The sequence below is a fragment of the Falco peregrinus genome, chromosome 12 (genome assembly GCF_023634155.1).
Source record: "Falco peregrinus isolate bFalPer1 chromosome 12, bFalPer1.pri, whole genome shotgun sequence".
In the NCBI taxonomy this organism is placed as follows: domain Eukaryota; kingdom Metazoa; phylum Chordata; class Aves; order Falconiformes; family Falconidae; genus Falco; species Falco peregrinus.
Genome location: NC_073732.1, coordinates 29,669,206 through 29,689,520, shown reverse-complemented (window position 1 = coordinate 29,689,520; position 20,315 = coordinate 29,669,206). Strand labels below are relative to the sequence as shown.

At 44.8% G+C, this 20,315-nt stretch overlaps 1 long non-coding RNA gene across 18 annotated transcripts in view; it reads left to right on the top strand.

The window, feature by feature from the left end:
• The window catches only part of LOC114011154 (uncharacterized), a 101,645-nt gene that overhangs the window by 51,150 nt on the left and 30,180 nt on the right, over window positions 1-20,315 (top strand). For 17 of the 18 annotated variants that reach the window (XR_008749375.1, XR_008749373.1, XR_008749371.1 and 14 more), the window contains 2 exons: window positions 12,048-12,223; window positions 13,287-13,428. This is a non-coding gene — a long non-coding RNA (uncharacterized LOC114011154). Of the gene's footprint in view, window positions 1-6,953; window positions 7,099-12,047; window positions 12,224-13,286; window positions 13,429-20,315 lie in introns of all 18 variants that reach the window. The other variant, XR_008749370.1, reaches the window with a different exon arrangement.

Genomic DNA, 20,315 nt, shown 5'->3' with positions numbered 1-20,315 from the left:
TAGCATCCCATTTTTGTAAAACAATGCTGATTTGCAGACACACGTTTTCTTTCCAAGTCTGTTGCTGCTGGGAACAGCAAGAGCCCTGGCAGAGGTGTCAGACAGGCTCCCTATGTGCAAGGTGCGCCAGGCTACCAGGGCTTTTCCTTGTGGAGCAGGGAGAAACATGAATGCTAGCTGATTTTATGATTGTTTCAGACAAGAAAAATCAGGAATGTGAACTGCTGAACTGTCATCAATTTCAGTGACCGCAGAGCTCAATTAAACCTCTAATTTTAGTTTCATGCTAGTGCTATTGTCAGCTCTTGCTGTGAAGCAGGTGATGCAGTTTTAGACATGGCTCTGCAGCTGCTTTGAGCGAGTTGTCTAGCCCCTGTAACCTGACGCTCAGCAGGAGTATCAGGACAGCATTTGGAAATGCTTTAAAGGGCCCTGAGGGGGGGGTTTTCAGTTTTTTTACTGCCATCCTGCTGCACATCCACAACTTGTGCAGCCACCAGCCCTGGTCATGATTCTACCTCAGCTAACCCTCATTTGGCACGAGAGAAAAGTTTGCTTAACATGGTTATATTGGAGCTCACTCACAAATCTGAAACAGGGAGGCTGCTAACTTCAGGATGCCATAGACATGCACTGCTCTGGCCCCGTACATGTGAGCAGTGAGGAAGGACAGAAGTGTACTCTGGGCAGCGGCCACCTGTGGGTCTCCGCTGTGTGTCCCCTGGGCCATGCCAGGACAGAGGGTGTCAGAGCAAAGGACAGCAGTGGTTTCAGCTCTGTCCTGGTCCAGCTGCTGGCATAGTCCCAGCACAGCCTGGTGCTCTTCTGGGCATAACATGCTTTGCTCCATGCAACCCAGCTCCAGATCGCAGCACGGCCACAGCAGCGCATGAGGCCGGTCTGCAATGGAACCATCAGCACTGCCAAGGGTGGGAGTTTCAACTGTAATTGTGCTTTACGGTGTTGCATCAGCTTGCAGGTGTTTCTGCATGGCTCTAATCTCCCCTGTGTTATCCCTCATGGATCTTAAAGTAGCATAAAAGTGGTGTCTGGAAGGGTGACTTGGGCCCTCTGGAAAACACCTGGACACAGTCAGGTTTTAGAGCATAGTGGGAAGGGTTATATTCTTTTCTGGAAGATACTGAACACATACATGGGAGTGCAGGGGAGATGAGTGCCCAGCATCCCTGCTCGGCATCTCCATCCATCAGAGCTGTGGTATGAGAAAAACTTCTATAAAACATAGAGGTTTATTTAAACGTGTATTTAATGTTAATGAGCTGGACCCACAGCACAGGCTTTCTAACTTCAAAGACTGGTTGCTGACATAGAGCGGCTGAGCTTTCTTTGCAGAAAATTGTTATTTTGTAGTGAACTTGCAGGTAGGAACATAGCGTCATGTTAACTGTCAACACTGGTTTTGGCTTCCCTGTTGGACTCTCAGCCATCTTGGAGGTTGCTCACATAGGCCAGAAGATGACAGGAATGCTGTAACCAGTTTTCCCCACAGAAAACAAAACTTCCTGAAGCTTCAAAGATCTCTACTGGCTCATGCTGTTTCTGAGATACGTCTAAGATAATGGTCACATATGAGTCCTTACAGCTCCTTTTGAAGGTCTGAAGGCTTTGTTTTCCAGGAGAAAAGCCTATCCGAGCATTATTTGTGCTGGACTGAACTTCAAACAAAATTGCTGCTAGGAACTGACTATGTATGACAGTTAACTGGTATGTAGCACAGCTCTGTCAAGGAATGGATAATCCCCCATCCTTAAATATACTTTTTATTTATGTTGGCAGCATACAGACATTTAGGGATTTTACCAGTTAACCTAGACATAACACTTCAAAAGCACCACTGAGGAAACATCTATGCAAATCTCTTTCTATTTCAAAACTTCTTAACTAAATAACGTGAATGGGAAAATATGTGGCAGCCTGTTGTGGCTTACCGTAGAAGAATGTTTGAAAGTAAAAGGAAAATATTTGGAAAGTATTTTTTCTTTACTATCACACAGACCTGGAAGTTGTCTCAACTGAGGGGATATACCAGTTGTTCTTACAGCTTAATTTTCTGCGGTTAATTTATTTTTTACATTTATCAGAATTGCAAGGTAACAAATCTAAGCTCTTCCTAATGTTTCTCTAAGCTTGAACTGACAGGTTAGTTGTTAATGGATGGTCAGTGCTTTCACAAAAAAAATATTACCTGTGTTTTCATTTAAGTATTACAAGCACGCTTATGATGAGATTGCTGTGAGAGAAGCTGGCAGCCTGGGGCTGTTCACCTGCACAGCCTCTGCTTGTGGAGCTGCTGCTCAGGGTGGAGGGCTGCTTTCAGCAGCCCCTGTGTTTGGCCTCTACACAGCCGCAGAGCGTAACCTGATGAGCCCTCCCAAGGGCAGGATTTCTGTCTGCTGAACAATGGGATGCCATGCCCCACAGCCGTAGCTGGCTAAATATACTGCATGTTGGAAGTGACCCAGTGGGATCACTATCCATCGTTGGCCATGTCTGTATGAACAGGATTTTTTTTCCTAATACAGCTGGGCCGTGAACTTGATTCATGCTAGCAGGGTGCTAAGAGGGTAACTTGCTTACTGCAGGCAAACATACAGATTTTCTTGTGCCATTAAGATCTGCAGACATGCTCATTTCCTTTCTTGGGCGTAATCAGCCCATCATAGCAGAAGTCTGCGTGCAGTATGGGGCATCCTCCACTCCCACACCACAGTCAAGAATGTCCACTGGTCAAGTCATCCCACCAGCTGAACAGCCTTAAGTGTGTTCTGACAGGGCTTGCAGAGGTTCACAAGGGTCTGCACCAATGTCATACTTTTCATGCATTCCTCACATTTGGCCTCAAGTTGTTCTGGTACTGCTGCCCAAACATGCTGGAGAGCCGCATCTGTACAAACGCCAGCAGCTGTGTCAGGTTTCCTCCTCCTCTTCACAGTTGTTTGCAAAAAGCAGCTAATGGTGTTAGTGGAATCAGATGTTTTATGAGTTTGGGGAAGGAGAGACCTAGTATATACCAAATCGGTTCTGTAACAGTATATTGGACACAGTTTAGATTTTCTGTTGTGTTCTACAGACATTACCTTGAAATGAAGTTATGAGACTAATAAAATCAAGAATCTGTCTGATAAGAAATTTATATAGAAGTCATTTGTTTTAATCTTAAAACCAAAGAATTTTTTTCTCTTTTTTGTGGGTCTAGAACTCCAAAGAAGAGTCAGGAATGTCTTTTTTATATATGTGAAACATTTTGACATTCCCAGACTCAGTAGTGTTCAGTTTGTTGAACCAGCTTCAAAGTAAATTTCCACTTGAGGTCTTTTCCCTGTTAAGCTGCATTTTTCAGCTAATACTTAAGGAACCTAAATTTCTCCAAGTATTGGGGTCCCCAGGGAGAGGTCAGCAGCTCCCTGGGCCTGTGGAGCAGATTGGCCATCAAGACATCTGCGTTGCATTAGGGGAAACATGATCTTCCTGGAGGCTCTGCAGCTGCAACACTCCATAGACGTAAGGAGATGCAGCGTAATGTTTGCTTAAACTGGCACATAAGAGAGCATTTCAGAACTTAAAAAAAGTATACAATGAAATAAGTTGCTTCCATTTTCTCAGAAAAAAAGATGAGCATTTTCAGAAGAAATTGATGATTTTCTACACCATTTTGTAGGAACTGTTGAGGATATGCTGAGTTGTTCAGTAACAGCAGGGTAGACTGTACAAGAAAGTTGTGGTAGAGAGACTTCTTTTAATTTTTAACATCTGAATCCAAGGATCTGGCTTCTGGTTTTCTTATACTGACTGGTGCAATCACCACAGGCCTCGTTAGAGTTAATTGAATTAAATGGGAAGCTTGCCAGGGACTCCAGTTATCTTGGTTCAGTCATTAGCACAAAAATGGTGTAAGGGTTAGCTGTTGTTTGCTGTCTCAGGTGTTAGTGGTGATACCAGCCAAGGGGTTAAGGTCTTGTCAGAAGCAGTACATTCTGGAAGAGACAGCAGCCCTTCTGCCTGTATCAGTTTTTTCAAATACAGGTATTCCTCACTGGAATAATTTTATTTTATTCGTTGCTTTGAATAGCTTAATGTGTTTTTTATCTTTTCTCTTTTCAGTTAGCAACATGTATTTGCTTTTTCAGGGGTTTAGCAAACCTCTGAGACAGATCTACTCATCTTTCTGACTGACATTTCTGAAAGACTTACTTTCCAGCCCTTCCTGGCTGGCTTTGCTGGGCCCTTGGAGGGCAATCAACAATGCGGGTAGTTAGTGATGCAGCTGCCAGGCTGAGTCACTGGTTTTGAGCCTTCGATGGTGTCGCATGAACTTTGAAGGGATGGTAGGAAGGAGTTGGGCTTTTTGAAATAAAGAAGAACAAATTTAACTGCTGCAGGGAAGTGTGGGAGTTTGCTAGTTTGTGTTGTAGATGAGAAATTCTGGTCCTCAAAGTCTGTATGTTTACTGAGGAAGCAATGGGAAAAGTAACGTCCTTGAGGGACCTCAAGAGACCCTCTAGCAAATCCAGGCAGACTTAACATTCCTTAAATACTTCTTAAACAAGGAGAAAAAAACCCCAAACTTGTTCCTTCTGCTCCCCAGCATTTCAGGCTTCTGTTCTGTTTTATAAATAAGCAAGAGAGAAGACAAAGCTAAATTGTGAAGAGTCCCTTTGTGAAAGGCTTTTCACCTCGCATAGAAAGACCTGTCCTGGAGGGCTGTGTGTGCCCCCACAGGGTCCCAGAGAGCGGAGCCAGCCACGGTGCCTGTGTTCCACCTGCAGCAGTTTCTGCATCCCACCCACAGTAGTACCCATTTCCCACAGGCAGTGATGCCTGCTCTCTGTGGCCCACCTGCAACTGCGTTTTGGGGCTTGGGAGCACTAATTAACAAGTAAAACTGACAATGACAGTACTGCATGAACTGCTGAATTCCAGCATTTCCCCCACCCAGGGTTTATTGGGGTTATTGCAGCTAGGCTGTAAGCAGGGGTTTGGAAAGTGCTTCAGAAGCCACCCCCACAGCTAGAGCAGTTTCTAGTTCTGCTGGATGTCACTGCGTAAAGTCTCCCTGGGTGAGTCTGAGCCCTGCGTCTTCTTGATGTCCTGCCAGGAGCCAGAGAAGCTGTGGCTTCTGTGTGCTGAAGCTTGGGTCTGTGCTGGACATGGCCCACAGTGGGTGAGGAGAGCCAGGCGTGGCTCCACATCAAACCGTTGACCTAGGTTTCTTAATTGATTCATTCTTTCATAAACTACTTCTTAAAAAACAGTACTCTGTTCAACAGGATGTGCAGTTACGCTGAGTCTGTGATTTGCGATAACCTCAGTGTGTTCTGAAAGTTGTGAAAGGCCCTTTGCTTTAGGGAGTCATTTTAAACTTTTTGAGGGGCCTTAAAAACTTCTGAACTTAGCAACTAAATTCTTGTGATTGAGTATTTATTGTTGAACTCAGCGTGAAATACAGAACAAAGCCTAAATCCACGGATGCTCTTGACTTTAGCAGTAAACACTGACAGTATTTTTAATATATACTGTATTTTAGTGGTAAATGCTTAAAATTCTTCTTGTGTCTTGTGCCTCAGCTATTTCTCTCTCTACTGTGGTTAGCCCTAGATTCTGCATTGGAATGAGTAACATGCAGAGATCTAAGGCTTACGATAAGCTTGGCCTAAACTGGTCTAATGCATGTTTTGTAGAAAAGTATAGATATTTGCTGGCAATGCGATAGTTTTTTGTCTTCTGCCTGTCTGCATGTTAAAAAATAAAGGGTGACGACCACAACAGCCAGTGAAGTAAATCTAGTGAATGCAGCAGACAAAGAAACCTGTCACTGGTCTTGCTCTATGCTACGCTGCTCTACAAAGGCTGTCCCTGGTGCACCCACCAGCATGACATGCAGCATCCTGCCTGCAGGCTGTGGGTGAGGTTAGTAGCTGCGGGTGCAGCCATGATGCTTGGACATGCCAGGCTTAGTTACACAAGCCTGTGAGCCCCAGAGGCAAAGCTGCCCTGGAGCACAAGCCTGCAGAGACCATCTGCTTGAGTCCCTCCCTCGCTGGGTTGACTCTCTAAAAAAGCATGTGAGAGGCTGAGGGTGCATCCCAGCCCTGCTGGGAAGTGCATGGTGGGGCAGGTGGGGTTTGCTCTTGCAGGAGCCTTTTTGTTACTGGTGGCAGACACCGTAGGCTGAGTCAGCCTTGTCTGGTCACAGCCTCCGTTGTGGACCATATGTGGGAAGAACGGCTGCCTCTTTCAGTCGTGCTTACAAGACTTGTAACAGGACTTGACTCTCACCTAGTTAGAGCCTGCCAGCCCAGGATCACCAATTTCAGTCTGTTCTGTCATTGGAAAATTGTTCATTCTCATGGATAAGTCAGAATTAATGTTCAGTGATGGGAATACGGTTCAGTACAAGGTCAGTGTGTTGCTGACTGACAGCCTAAGGCTACAACCCTTGACCTAGGCTTCAGCCTGCAAGGGCTAGTACAGTTTTCAAGGCACAGTTGTTATTTTCTCATACACTCTGGAGTATTATCAAGAAATATAAATATACAGAACCTGGGCAAATCCAAAAATCCACAAAATACCTTTTGTACTGTTTGGCAAAATCACATAAATGTTTCTTTCATGTAAAATATCCTCAGTGTTTTGCTGATTCAAAAGAGGAATGTATTTGAAGCAGTAACTGCAGTAACTAGTAAATAGAATTATAACTGCTTACTGAAAGAAAAAACAGACTAATGGTATAAGGGCAGAACTGGTACAAAAAGTAGTCTTCATTAGTGTCAAAGTGAGACAGATGTGAAACATAATGCTAGTATTTCTTCAAGGGTAGCACTTAAGTAGTTCTTTGCTTACAGAAATGTATCACGGAAGGTTTGTATCAAAGTAACATTAGATTAAGTTATTTGTGTAAGAGGAGATAACCATCTCTTTTTGGAGTTTCACAGATAGGCTTATCAGATATGAGAAATACAGCACAGAAGTAATGAGAGCCTTCAAAAGATGCTCTTTGTCCCCAGGCCTTTCTCTGGAGAACGTAATGTCCTGAGGGGACATTGAAACAACGGTTGTCTGTATTAAGTGGAAAAGCAGGTATGTTCAAATTACTGCGTTAAAGAAGGTGCACAGCTCGCTGTAGTGTACCCTGTGACCAGCACATTACAGTGGGTAACGAACCAGCATCCAGAGGCTCCAGGTTTCATGGTGCAGGAGGAGAAAGTTAAGGCTCTTCCCAGCCAGACCCCCCAGTGCTCCAGTGTTTACCATTGTGTTGGCCTGGCCTTTTGGCGGTGTGCATGTGTGGCGTGTGGGCCCGTAGTCATGCTTGCGTGACTCTGTGCCTGGGTTTCCTTTGCAGTAAAACTGCAGCACAAGTGAGAGGATACCCATATCTCTTTCTGAAGTGGCAACCAACTGTACTGGTGTCTTAGATGTTCTGCAGGAGCCTTTCAGGGACTGGTGTCCTCACACAGTGCCTGGTCTATAACACGTTGAAGTCAGTGAGCGTGAGTGGCCTTTGAACAAGCTGGTATAGCTGCTGTCCCGATGCACAGTGTGCTGCTGAAACACACGGCTCTTCCTCTGCACAGGGAATGGGGGAAGGTGCCATTCAGCCCTGGAGAACTGACAGAGTTCTTGGGAAGGGTCCCATTTCTAGGAGGAGTGTGACAGCTGAGAGGTCACAAAGGGGTGGCAGTACAGGAGCACAGGAACCATGAAGCTGAGGGGTCCCCAAAGCCTCTTTGCTTGCTCTCCTGATCTGTGTGTATTGTGGATTCTGTGGGTCTGCAGGCCAGCCATACAGGAGGACTCCATTCTTAGCTACACTTGCCTCTGTGCCTGAGGCCAGCAACCGAAGTGGTGTCTAGGGGGATTTCATGGATCCAGCTTTACAGGAATGAAAGGAAGTTAGGGACAGTGTCTCTGTTCTTCCAGCTCACACTTTGAGTGAGAAAGAAAAGGGGCAAGTAAAGCATGCTGCATTGCACCAGGTCCATTTTCAGGTGAGCACTAGCCATAAAAACGATTGTTATTTCAAGAACTGTGCGAAGTTGAACTGGTTTAACTAAAGACATGTTCTGTAAGTTGACTTTACTAAGCTGGTTCAAAATCCTCATCCTATCTTGCCCTGAGTTGATATTGAGCTGTCTCAAGATAATGCTCACCGAGAATAACTTTAAGCTAAAATCATAGCCTGATCTAAATATGTCTATGCTGATCTTTATGCCAGTTGAATAGTTAGTTTTAGTTTAAGAACCAGTGATTGGCACAGCTTGTGGCCAGAGGCTATGATCTGTCTGTCTGTGGGCAGAGATGTTACGGTTTGATCTAACGAAGTCTGATGATTTCCATAAATTAATCTGATATACAGAAGAAGCCACCAAAGAACTCTGAAGACCAGCAAACTCTCACACAGATGAGGTCCCAAAAAATGCTGTTGGGATTTCTGTCCCAAAGGGTTGCAGCTCTTTCTAGCAATGTTGTTTTGTTTGTAATACTGTTCTGTGACATCCAAGTGTTTTAACACTGCAAGTATCAACTGGGGGTAAAACACCTGCTTTTATTTTTGAGCAGGAAATCAGTGGGCAAGAAGGAAGGACTGGATTTCAGAGGAATGGAAAGGCCCTCAGAGACTGATAGAGCTGTCTTGGAGGTAAAGAAGAAGTTGTGATGTCTTGGAGATACCGTAGAAGCAGGCAGAGGGTGGCCTTAACTTGCCAAAATTCAGTGTGTTTGCATTTGTCCCACTGTCACATCTCTAGGCTGTAAGGAGAGCTGAAGTTTGTCTGCAGGGGAGTTTTGCGAGGGAATCAGTTACATCAGGTGTTCAGACTGCACAGTAATTAAACTGCAGCAGTAAAGAAGTTAAGAAAAGGTGAAGTTTAGTAGCTGTCTGCTTCCTTTTAGCAGACATGTATCTTCAGAAGCCACTGCTTTGGCATCCAGAAAAAAGTTTCCCAGCAATCTCACTTAGGTAGCATGGATAATCTTTCTGCATATGCTCCCTTACATAAAACACGAAGTTCCCTTCTCCTAAGCAGACTTGTTTGAGTCAAGGACTGTCTCTGAGACTACAAAAATCACATCCAGCACCATAAAGACCTGATCTTTTTTATTATTATTATTGTTGCAAATAACAATGTGAACATCCAGCCATGCTGGCAGTGCAGCACTCTAACATAGAGAGAAAAGGGAGGCCATTTACCTGACTTCAGAGCTGATTTTTGAGTGTTACTGTGAACGACATGCTCAGAAGCCAAGGAGAAACGTCATGCTCCAAACCCACCTACTAATATGTAATAATAAAATTATTTCTTCCTTTTAAATTTTAATGCAAAAGAATGCACATTTTGCATTACATTGTATTACATACACACATACATAAATGAAAATGTATTAAAAGTGCTAGGCTATAGGTACCAATCCATGATTCTGTTAGGCTTCAAAATAGAAATGCTTTGAGTTAGCTTTTAATTTCTATTCCAAGTCTTTTCTAAATTCCATAGAAGTTTCCCATAAAAGGGCTTTGTTTTCAGCTGTGGTGCCACTTTCCCTGAGAGCATGGTGAAGGGGATGATTAGTTATGCCATCATACTGAGTTGGTCATGTTAGCAGATTCTTTTCTAAAAAGAGGTGTCAGATTATTCAGCCAGATGAAGTAATCTAGTTGGCAGGAGAGTGACTTAATTCAATAAGCAGAATTTTAAAAACACTGTGGTTCTTTGTTTAACAGCCAGATTTTGCAAAATTAGCTCCAGCTCTGAAATAATTTCTCTCCCCACCCTCCCCGTTCTATTCCCCTTCCAGCTTGCATGTCACCACCTTTCCTTACTGCCTTGTTTTGTCTGGTGCCAGTTGGTGCTGGAGTCGTTCTGCATGTCTCCTGTGGTGATCCACTCAGCCCAGAGTCAAGTCGAGGCACTCACGCTCTGGATTTAAGCTCAGGGAGTGAGGCGGCTGAAAAGGATGCAGGTATCTCAGTGTCCAGTACTGCTGTCCCACTGTGCAAGCCCCACGCAGTAATTCCCTTCTCTCTGGAGGGAGTGCCAGGTGTCTAATATAAATCCTCAGTGGGAATGTGTGACTTGTGCAGGCAGATGACAAAGGTCGAGCTAAATCTATCTATAGACAGGGCTGAGCAGGGAGGACCTGCATCCCTGCAGTACTGGGAAGGAAGGCTTACACCCGCAGCACCTGCTGGATGTTACACAGGGGAACTGCTGTAAAGGGTCTAGTTCAGTTACCGCGAGCAATGAGCACACTTTGACCTGTTGTCGCTGTCATGCTGTCAGCACCAGTGACCAGCAAAACCTAGTGGAAGTTAAAAACACGCAGGACCTGCAAAGAAGACCTTTGCAAGGAAAGAGAAACTATCTGTGCTGTAGTCCTAAGCCTGCTACACTGCTGCTCCTTGCTCCCAAGCAGTGGGCAGTTACTGGTAGGGGTAGGATGGCTCAACCACTCTTCAGCTGCTCAGAGATGGTGCTTCTTAACCTTTTCTCTCTCTTTTTTTTGTTTTGTTTTTGTGTGTAGGTGTGTGTCTTTCCAGAGTGCTGTTTGTTTGTGCACTGACCAGGTTAGAGGTTGTGCATTTCCTATCACCAGCAGCCCTAGAGGGTTTTTTCAGACATTTCTTCCCTTTTCCTTGCCTATGCTCTTCTTCATACCTTTTCTACTTTGAGAAAAGCATTGCTGTTGCCTGGTGGATTCCTCTTTAGTGGGGAAGACCACTTTGATCTGTATTACTTGAAACCACGCAAAGTTTGCTCCAAAGCATGTCCTGCAGGGAAGGGGCTCTGAGAATCCTGATCATAACTGGCAAGGCCTGAATCTCCCAGACATTTTCCTTCCACCATGCTCTGCTGGCTTTCTTCTCCTGCAGTCTGTGTCCAGCAGCAACAGGTGGGGGAAGGCAAGAGATGGTGAGGGAAGGTAGTGAACAAATACTGTTCCATACTGGACATCCCTGCATGGTGGGCAGCTCCCCGGGGGCAGCAGCTGCCTGCTCCAGGTCTCCAGTGCAAACCTGCCTATGAGACACATCCCAGGACAGCACCGGGGAAGGTGGGGGGACGGTACAGACCCCTGCACTGTCTGGGAGGGGACTTGGCTCCGGGACCACTCTCACAGCTGTTCTTCCTCTGAATTCATCTCTTTGTCTTGCTTTTCCTGCCCTAGTGGAAAGCAGAAAGGGATCAGGACAGACAGAAGGGAATCTTGCTGGTGCTGCCTGTGCTCTCCAGAATGGCAGGGGATAGCAGCATGCACATCTCTGCTGTGTTTGAGTTCACAAACCAGGAGAGCTGGAGGAAGTTAAAAATGTTCTGCCAGGTCAAGTTCCTTTGGAGGACACCTGGAGGAAGCAAGATGAACAGTCAGGCTGAGGGCAGGGGTGGACCGGCAGCAATGTGCAGAGCCAGAGCGAAGCACCCTGTGCCCTGCAGCAGCCTCAGTCCCTTTGCCAGCTGCACCTGAGCTGCTCCATCATCTCAGGGAGGAGGCAGCCAGCCAGGCTCAGTTGCATCTGAAGGAAAGCACCTTGAGGTGGTCCTGTAGACTTTTTTTCAGATCGATGAGTGATGCAAACTAACACTCCTGAAGTCGTATTAATGGAAAATGCCAATTTTTCTATTAGCTCTTGTTACAGAACATGCAGAGATCAGTCGTTCGGAAATAACACTGGCTTACAATGAGAAGTACATGAATGTCTTATTTACATGGTGCCAAGTTTTGCCACCGTTTTTACTGAGTGAGCCATTTTCCTGCCCGAATGTGGTACCATTGACTGCAAATATGGCAGAGAGCCTGGCTGATGGAGGATGAAGGTCACTGTGAGCATTGTTCCTGTCTCAGTCTGGCAGCTCTGCTGTTAGGATTTGCATTGGCCATCCACAAATCCTTTGCTTTCTTTATCAAATTTACCTTCATAACCTTAAACAAGTGCAGATGCGACTGAAATTTTAGGGAAAACTGCACTACAAATGTTATGCCTTTCCTTGTCTACTATCACCATTTGATTCATCCTTTTCTTTCAATTTCAGATCTGCTGTTTTCTGGTTGGAGTGCTCTTTATAGTCTGCATTATAAGAAGACCCATACGTGAAGAAAGGAAGAAAGAAGTAAATGCAAAACAAACTACAGGCATGGCCATTAATTCTTCTGAGTAAAGAATGGCTTGTCTTCTTCAAGCATCTAGACCTGGTGCAGAATATGTGAGGTAAAAATAGAAAGCAGAGTACTAAAACAAAGAGGGAGTAATGATTATCACAGGGGACTTGGTGACCTAAATATAGACAGATCTGCCCCTCTCCAGTGACTTAGAGTAACGGAGAGTATTCTGCAGCCAGCGTGATTTGGCCAATACCCAAAATATAACACAGAGATCTAACAGTAGGGATTGCAGCTAGAAAATGTGGCATTCTCTTTGGCACAGCTGTCATATTATACTAAGCCAGTTACTTCCATTTAATCCAAATTAATACTCTCTCTTTCCACTCTGAGCCAGCTTGTCTGGTCAGCAGTAATTCTGAGGGGTCTGCTGCTGCTTTCCCCATGGGAGCCCTCTGACTTCAGGCAGCCTGGTCCTTTGTGCTCCTTCCATGAGGGAGCAGCTGAAATAATGAATGAAATGTTACTGATGATAAAAAGAACTCCTGGCATCCACCCCAGCAGAAGAAATCAATGTATCATTCATTAAAGCTATCCATACTTGCACAGGAAACACATGCTTGCCAAATGGTGCCAGTTCAGGGTTGCCATCAGAGGGAGAGGTCTGCCCCTGCTAAATACAGGCTCCTGCCCTGCCTGCCAAAACTGTCTCAGCCCCTGAGCTGCCCCAAGGGTGCTTGCTCATCTCCAGTGCAGCGTGGGAGAGATGCCACTGGACCTCTTCCAGCTTGGGCCGCATTTTGACCCCAAGCCACTAAGTAGTGTAGAAAATGTATATATTTTGTGGGAAGGAGGGATGCAAGCTGAAATCTAGTGTCTAGATGCCATGGTGTTTTAGGTAGCACTGATACTCAGACATTTTATTCCCAGCATTGTTCAAATTGTGTGATTTACTACAGTTTGCAAATACACACAGTAACCAGAAGTTATTAAATGTAGCTGATTTTAAAGGACAATGTGTCTTTCACAAATTATATATATACATTATACAAATGTTGCAAACGTTACACCATATATTTTACAGTTTTAGACTGCTGTTAATGGGGACAAACAACATGTTTGTAATCTGAGAATACTGAAATGGTTTGGTCTCTATTTTTTTCTAATTACAGAATTTCATGCTTACTCAAAAAAGATCTCTGTGTGCATGTTGTGAAATCCTTCATTGCAAACACAAGAGCAAGATAAATGGAGTTGGAGTGGATCTTCACTTGCATCAAGAAATAAAAGCAGACAAGAAGGGAAGAGAGTATGGTATGTCAAACAGCAATTTTTTAATGATGCAGAAAGGACTAGTTAAAAGATGTTGTGTTTGCAGTTCAATAGAGAAAACTGGGTCTATGTCTGTGGTGAATAGTTATAATATTAGAAATAATTAGAATTAACACACTTTTTCATATTTTTTTAAATAACATGTATTTCTGTGGAATGGTACAAATGCAGGATAATGCTGGGAGTATTGAGCAGTATGCGGTGCATGGATGGGTGATTTCTTCTGCCCACAACTTGTAGCCATACCCATCAGGGCACAAGTCACAGCTGGCAAGTGTGCCACATTGTGCATTACTCTCGCTCAGGGGACACTCCGTCTTGCACAAACCTAGTTCAGCCAGGGTTTTCCCATCCCACTTACTGCGGAAGGCTGGTGAGTCTTCCTGCAGCTGCAAAGGGTGCTGTGTGGCATGCAGACATCCATTTTCACCGGTGCTCCCTGCTAAAGCCAGGCAGCAAAAGTGAGGGGAGAAGGTAAGCTGACTGCAGCAGTATGTGGCAAGTCCCCATGTCAGTGACAAATGAGGAGAGTCCAGTTTGGTAAGTGTTCCTTGAGCTGCCCTCTTATTAGCAACAGCTGAATATCTTTAGCATTCCCCCAGCCCAGGAGCACTCGGTCCCTCTCCTTGGAACCCACCTGTTGACAGAAACACCCTGAAAACATCTTGTTCTGTCTCAGGCTCTCCCACCTGCAGCCTCTTTGTGGAGTCCAGCCGTTCTGGCTCATCCACCATTTATTTTGGCACTGAGGGATCTTCCCAGCCCACACAAAGTGCACAGCTTTGTGACTGGTGGGTTTTGTGCTGCAGCAGCATGTCTTGCTGTGACTATTGTGTGGGGCAATATGGGTCAACCATATGTTGGTATCTGTAGCATTATGCAAGTGTTTGTGTCTATGCAAGCTACCTAATTGTGTTCCTTAAATGTCTCAAATGGGGGTTCTCAGAAGTTGTCTTTGAGCTAATGCTCAGTGCGATAACCAGCCCATGTCCAGGGAGCAGCTTAGCTGCATGTGCCACTGAGCAGCCCAGCTGATGCCTGTGGTGCAAAAGGGGCACGGGGGCAGGCACAGCTCTGAAACTCCGTGAATCTTGGTGTCTGCGCCTGCTGTGGAGATGTTTGAGGAGGATCTTCCCTCAGGAGAACTGTGTTTCACCAGGTGAGCAAGAGGACCCATCTCCACTTCAGCTGTGAGCCAAGGAGCAGCAAATCAGTAAGCTGAATAACAAACCTCCAAAACTAGTTTTTTTCTGTTTGAGAGTTCCAGAAGAATGTGAAACTGGCACTCCTCAGCTAAGTGCAGCATGGATCTCACCATGCAGGTCAGCACTGGTGGCTGAGGAATAGAAGTTGGTAGATGGAGCTAAGCCTTTTGAAAGGCTTCAAAGGTAATCCATTGATCTACTGATTATTGTCCAGATTTTCTACTGAGCAACCTCTTGGGAACCGCATTTGTGTAATTGTTTCTGTTCCTTTATGGTCTGCAAAATATTGGGAATAGCAAATACTTTCCAGAAGATTGGAAATGTTTTTGAGATCTGATGCCTCTTCTGGAAATCTTTGAAATAGTCCGCAAGAATGTGGTTCAAGTGATACAGTCAGGCCCAAGTACTTCAGTTCTCAAGTGCCTTCCCCTGAGGAGCTGATGATGACAGCTACTAGAGACACTGTTGAACTGGATGAACCTCAGACAAATCTTATGTCCCTATGTCTTCGACGGCATCTAAAGCCTGAGGCAGTCTGTGTTCTCCAGAAGAGCTCGATACAGAGAAGTCACTTTCATCATCTTGATTTGTGCAGTATTTTCCCTGTAGGTGCAGATCCTTGTGAAATAATGACAGCTTGCAAAAGTTGCTTGTCATGGAAGCGCTAGAAATAATCCACAGACCTCAGTAGTCTGATGCCACAGGCAGGAGGAGTAAGGAGCAGTGCACTGCTACGCTTCATCTTGATTTGCGTTTTTTAGTATTTGCCCCCAAAGGACATTCTTGAGCTTTTCCAGTCATTTTGCCTCTGACAGCTACTCCAAAAGCAACAAATACATCTAGCAAGCACCCAAATGCCCTGAAAACCAGTGAGTTTTTTCTTCACCCCAGACCTGGAGCAACTCTGATGTATAAATGCTGGTTTTTCTGGATTTGATCAGGTGTGTGGCAGATGACTACTTTGCCCAGTATGGCTCATAGAATGCCTTAATGACTCTGCACCCAGGAAGAGCAGCAACAATAGGTTTGGAAGACAAGAAGTGACTTGTGTTCAGCACTTAGCCACACAGATAGGAGCCAGCATTTGTCACCTGGAGGATGCAGAAAGCCACGGAAACTTCACAGGAGGGCTGTCAGTGTTCCTTGTTCTTCAGAGGTCCCTCAGCGGTATCCCCAAAGAAAACATGGTGAAACAAGTAGTTTTAATTCTCAAGCAATAGCATGGTGCCACTGAAGAGCAGATTTCTCCCAGCCTTGACTCTGCTCTTGCATTTTCTCTGTCTAAGCCAACAGTGTCCGTCACCTTGCCCTGCTCTGCCCTTGCTCTGCTGATGAGGGACTTTGTCCCAGCATGTGGTTAACTCCCATTGTTCCCTGGAAGCACATGCCTGCGGGGACTTGGTTACTCTGACCACTATCAGTCCTTGCTGGACACTACATTCCTTTAGGATAAAGCTTTAGAAGGGCTTTTGTGCAAGCGGTCAAGGAGGCAAACAGCTCTGACAGCCCCAAGAGCCCAGCATCGCTCAGCCTAATGCAGACATGCTGTGCTGAGGCTGTGACTGCTTTCCTTTTCTTTACTACCTTGTGAGTGCATTTTGCAACTTCTTTTTTGTTAATTCTTGCAAAAGCTCTCCTTCGTCTCCCAAGCTGAATGGCACAGGAGTTTGAGCTAAATCTTTAAATGGGGTATGGAGTTTTTCTGACATTTATGTATTTTAAACACAGTTTTAAGTCTTTGGGTGGAATGCACCACTATGTTGGGGACAGTGAGTCGGAAGCAGTGACTGGGACTGAATGGGGCAAGGCTTTCCTCCCCAGGAGGACATGGATCCCCATAGCAGCAGACACAGGGGAGGTGGGCACCCTTGCCTGTCACCTTTCTGGAGGACCAGGTGGATGATCCCACATGCCCCAGAGCCCGTGCCCACAGGGATGGAGTCTGCAGGGCAGAAAGGATTTGTGCCCAGTTAGGGTCCCATGCACAGTGGGAAGCGGAGCTCAGCTCTCAGCAGCTGTTTCTGGCGCAGGGCACAGAGCTTGGCTCTTCTTAGGTGAACTGCAGCAGCCCAAAGCGCTCACCTGTGCAGCTGTACTGGGGATTAGCATTAAATGCACTTGCATTACATTAAAATTACTTTCTCAAATGTATATATGGCAGTTTTCATGTTTTTCTTAACTAAGATGAGCCCATTTCAGTATATACCTGCCCATTCATATGCGTCTCTCCACCCATATATCTGACCGCGACCGCCATTATATTTGGGTCTGTATAATGATCATTGTCCAGAGTCTGGAAATACTTTTGCACATTCAGAGTTATGTGCAGGGAAAAAATCCTGTGCAGTGCAAACTCTGCATAACCTTTGTAAGTGTCTGGAGCCCCAGTAAAGAATTTGGGATTGGGGATTGGTATTGCATTCCTAAGAGGACAAACCAGGGCCTTGTTGTGCAAGCTTTTGCAATCTAAAAAAGCCTTTGCTTTAATGAATTTACAGACTAAGTGGCATTGTCCTGTTCTTCATTACAAGTTGTTTTTCAGAAAACAAGTCCAGTTCATTAAACAGAAATCTCTCCTAAAATAGAATTTTTATGTAGCAAAGTCCCTCTGTGCTTCCATTCTTAATATAAAACAAATCTATTTACTTCTGTAGTTGAAATTGCACCGTTTAAAAGGAGAACATAAACGTTCTTTAGTTTTGTTTGATGTTCTTTATCTAGTTTTGTATGAAGGTTGGGATTATTTGACCATCTTGTGGGTGTAAGACTTACCAGTTCATTTAAATCAGTGCTGTAGTTTCTTATCACAAAGTTAGCAATAATACCCAAATTTACAGGGCCTGGAAGGAAAAGCTGCACTGTGAACCCATCTACAATGCTTGACGTAGGAGAAATTACACAGAAGCAACCACAGATGGCCAGGTTCACTCACAGGCTCTCCTGTTTGTCTGTGTGTGTCCAGGATGATTTTTAGATTGTCTTTCGTATCATGATGCAAACAAAAAGTAAGCCTTTTTTTTTTGCAAAAGCTTGGAAGTAACTTAGAAGTTTAAGAATCTACTGAGAAGTGTATTTGAAAATCTCAGCCATTCTCAGGGCAACAGTGAGCAATACAAATTATGCACAAGCAGGTGACTTGTGAAGACGGGCATCTCAGAGAGAAAACATAGAAGGAAACCATGCAGGGATATGGGGCAGGCAGATTCAGGGGACCCGTGAGTTAGAGACTTTTACAAAACCATCTTGTTCTTTTCCTGGTTTCGGTGGGCTTTCATTTAACAAAGAAAGTAGCTGGAAAAATTACCCAGAACTATTTGACCTTCAAAAAGGCCTCGAAGACACTATTACCTGATGTTCACTGAACTGGTTCACATGGTTCCTGCTCTAAATGATTTTCTAGGTTCACCCATGTGTGAAAAGGGGTCTGATTATACGGAGGGCAAATGAGAAAAGAAACTTCAGGATGGAGAGAAATATGCAAGGAATTTTACTGGTTATATTTGCTTTAAGGAAAGGAAAGGGCAAATAAATGTAGCCAACTAAAAGTAGCTTTTTAGCTTTGAACTTGAGAAGAAGGTAACACAGGAGAGATCTGAGGTATCAACAGCACTCAATATAAGCTGTTTCATGGAGTTAGGTAGGAATTGTGGAGTACATCATACTTGGCTTTCTTAGCCAGGTGACAAATTCTCTTCCCCCCCCCGGCCAAGTACAACAAAAAACCCAAGTACAACAAAAATATAACAGAAATCCTGTTTTCCCCCAGTGCCTTTTCTTCCCTTCTGCCCTTGGGTGTCCTGCACACAGGAGATCACTCGGCTGTCCGGCCACCAGTGTTCATGCCAGGGTCCAGCCGTGCCCTCTCTGCAGAGTTTCAGCTCTTTCCACTGCATGCCTCTGACACTGGAACAAAGCAACTGAGTTATCTAGGGCTGCAATCTCTATTAAGCTTTAGGGAAAATACTTTTTAAAGAAAATTAATTCCATAGTTGGCATGAAAGTGCCTCTACCATGCACTCTCTTTAGTGGAAGGTATAACCAGGTGCACATAAAAGTACGACTTCAATAGTTTAATATTGGCAGAGACACAAAGCAGCATTTTACATGCTTCCCCTCTGCTCTGGACTGCCAGCAGAATTGCATGGGTATGCAGGGAGAGATGGGCCTTCATACCGTGTGGAAACAGCAACACCTGAAAACTTGAAGATTTCCTGAAAATAGGGAGTTGGATTTCCTTCTTTGATGAGACAGCACAGTGCACAATAGGAAGTCTATTTGTATGGAAGAAAATTATTTTAAATAATCTTGAAACTTAAAGACAATCATGAACAAAAGCAAGTAGTCAGTACCCCTTTTGTCTGCATTATCTAACAACAGGTGCAAATTCTGTGAGACAGGGTAGAAAGACATCAACGTGATAACTGGATGGCTGAGACAGGTTTTAATTATTTGATCAAGTATCTGTGTGTGGGGATAAAGAATAATTCAGATTTCACATTTGAAGTAGTGGCTTGAAAATTGAAACTCTAAATCCAGACAGGTAGCAAGCAGAATATATGAATACTTCAGTCTTTCAATCTTGTGTTCTAAAATAGCAGTAACCTCCAGTATCCATGGGGCATCATAGCCTGTGCTGCCTGACAAGTCCTTTGAAGGCAGATTTTGGCTGTCCCCCGCTGTGGTCTGCAGTGCGTAGCTGATTTATGGTTGATATCTTTCTCTTTGGGGATTTTAACTCAAAAATCTCCAGGCTGGTGGCCCTGCCTGTGATGCCGATACCCAGTGGCAGCGATGGTCCAGTGATGCTGTGGCACGCAGCACTCGGTGGAGCTCCTCCAGCCAGAGCCTGCATGCTGCACAGCCGCTCACCTTGGCATGGAGGCATGACTGGAGCGAGCCAGATGTGAGGCTTTGAGGCCTTTCAGGCAGAGGCTTAGTGAGATCGCTGCTTGCTGGTCACTGGGCAAAAGGAGGTTGCGTGGAGGCTGAGGCATCACCTCCAGGAGGCAATTCATGGCTTTGAATGATGCCCCCATGGGAAGCAGGAGTCGGTGGTGGCAGGTGGGCGGAGACATGGTGAATTGTGGAGCAGGTATCTGAGCACAACTATCCTGGACTGCTGGAACTGTTGCACCTTTCTTGTTGACATGCGATTGTTCCACTTGGTGCTACATGGGGTCTACATGCCAAGTTTAACTTTGGATCCAAAGCAATAGACTCACATTGCCACAGTTTTGGGACTTTGGAAATGTTCTGTTGTTTTTCAGCATAAGCTTGTGAACTTGGAATAAAATTGTCCTTTGGGGACAAAACAAAACTGATGAAAAATAAGTGCTAATGTAAGGTCTGAAGGCTGAGGCAGTCTCAAAGCAGTGCTCTTTCATCCGTTTGTTTTCCATCAAGTTCATGAGCAATCCTGAGTAGGATTTGCCTCAGTTGAGGGAGGCAGAAAAAAATTGTATGCTATGAATAAAAGAACCCTGAATAAGAAGACTTTTCAAAAAGCCATTTCTTTTCCTAGACAAGACGCCTAGATCGAAAGGGAATGTTGATTCAGGAAAGCACTCAAGCACATGGTTACAGGAGTTCCCAGACTCCCTCCAAAAGCAGCTCCACTGGAAGCCCAGTTTAGTTTCAGCTCATCACAGCATAAATATGGGATGA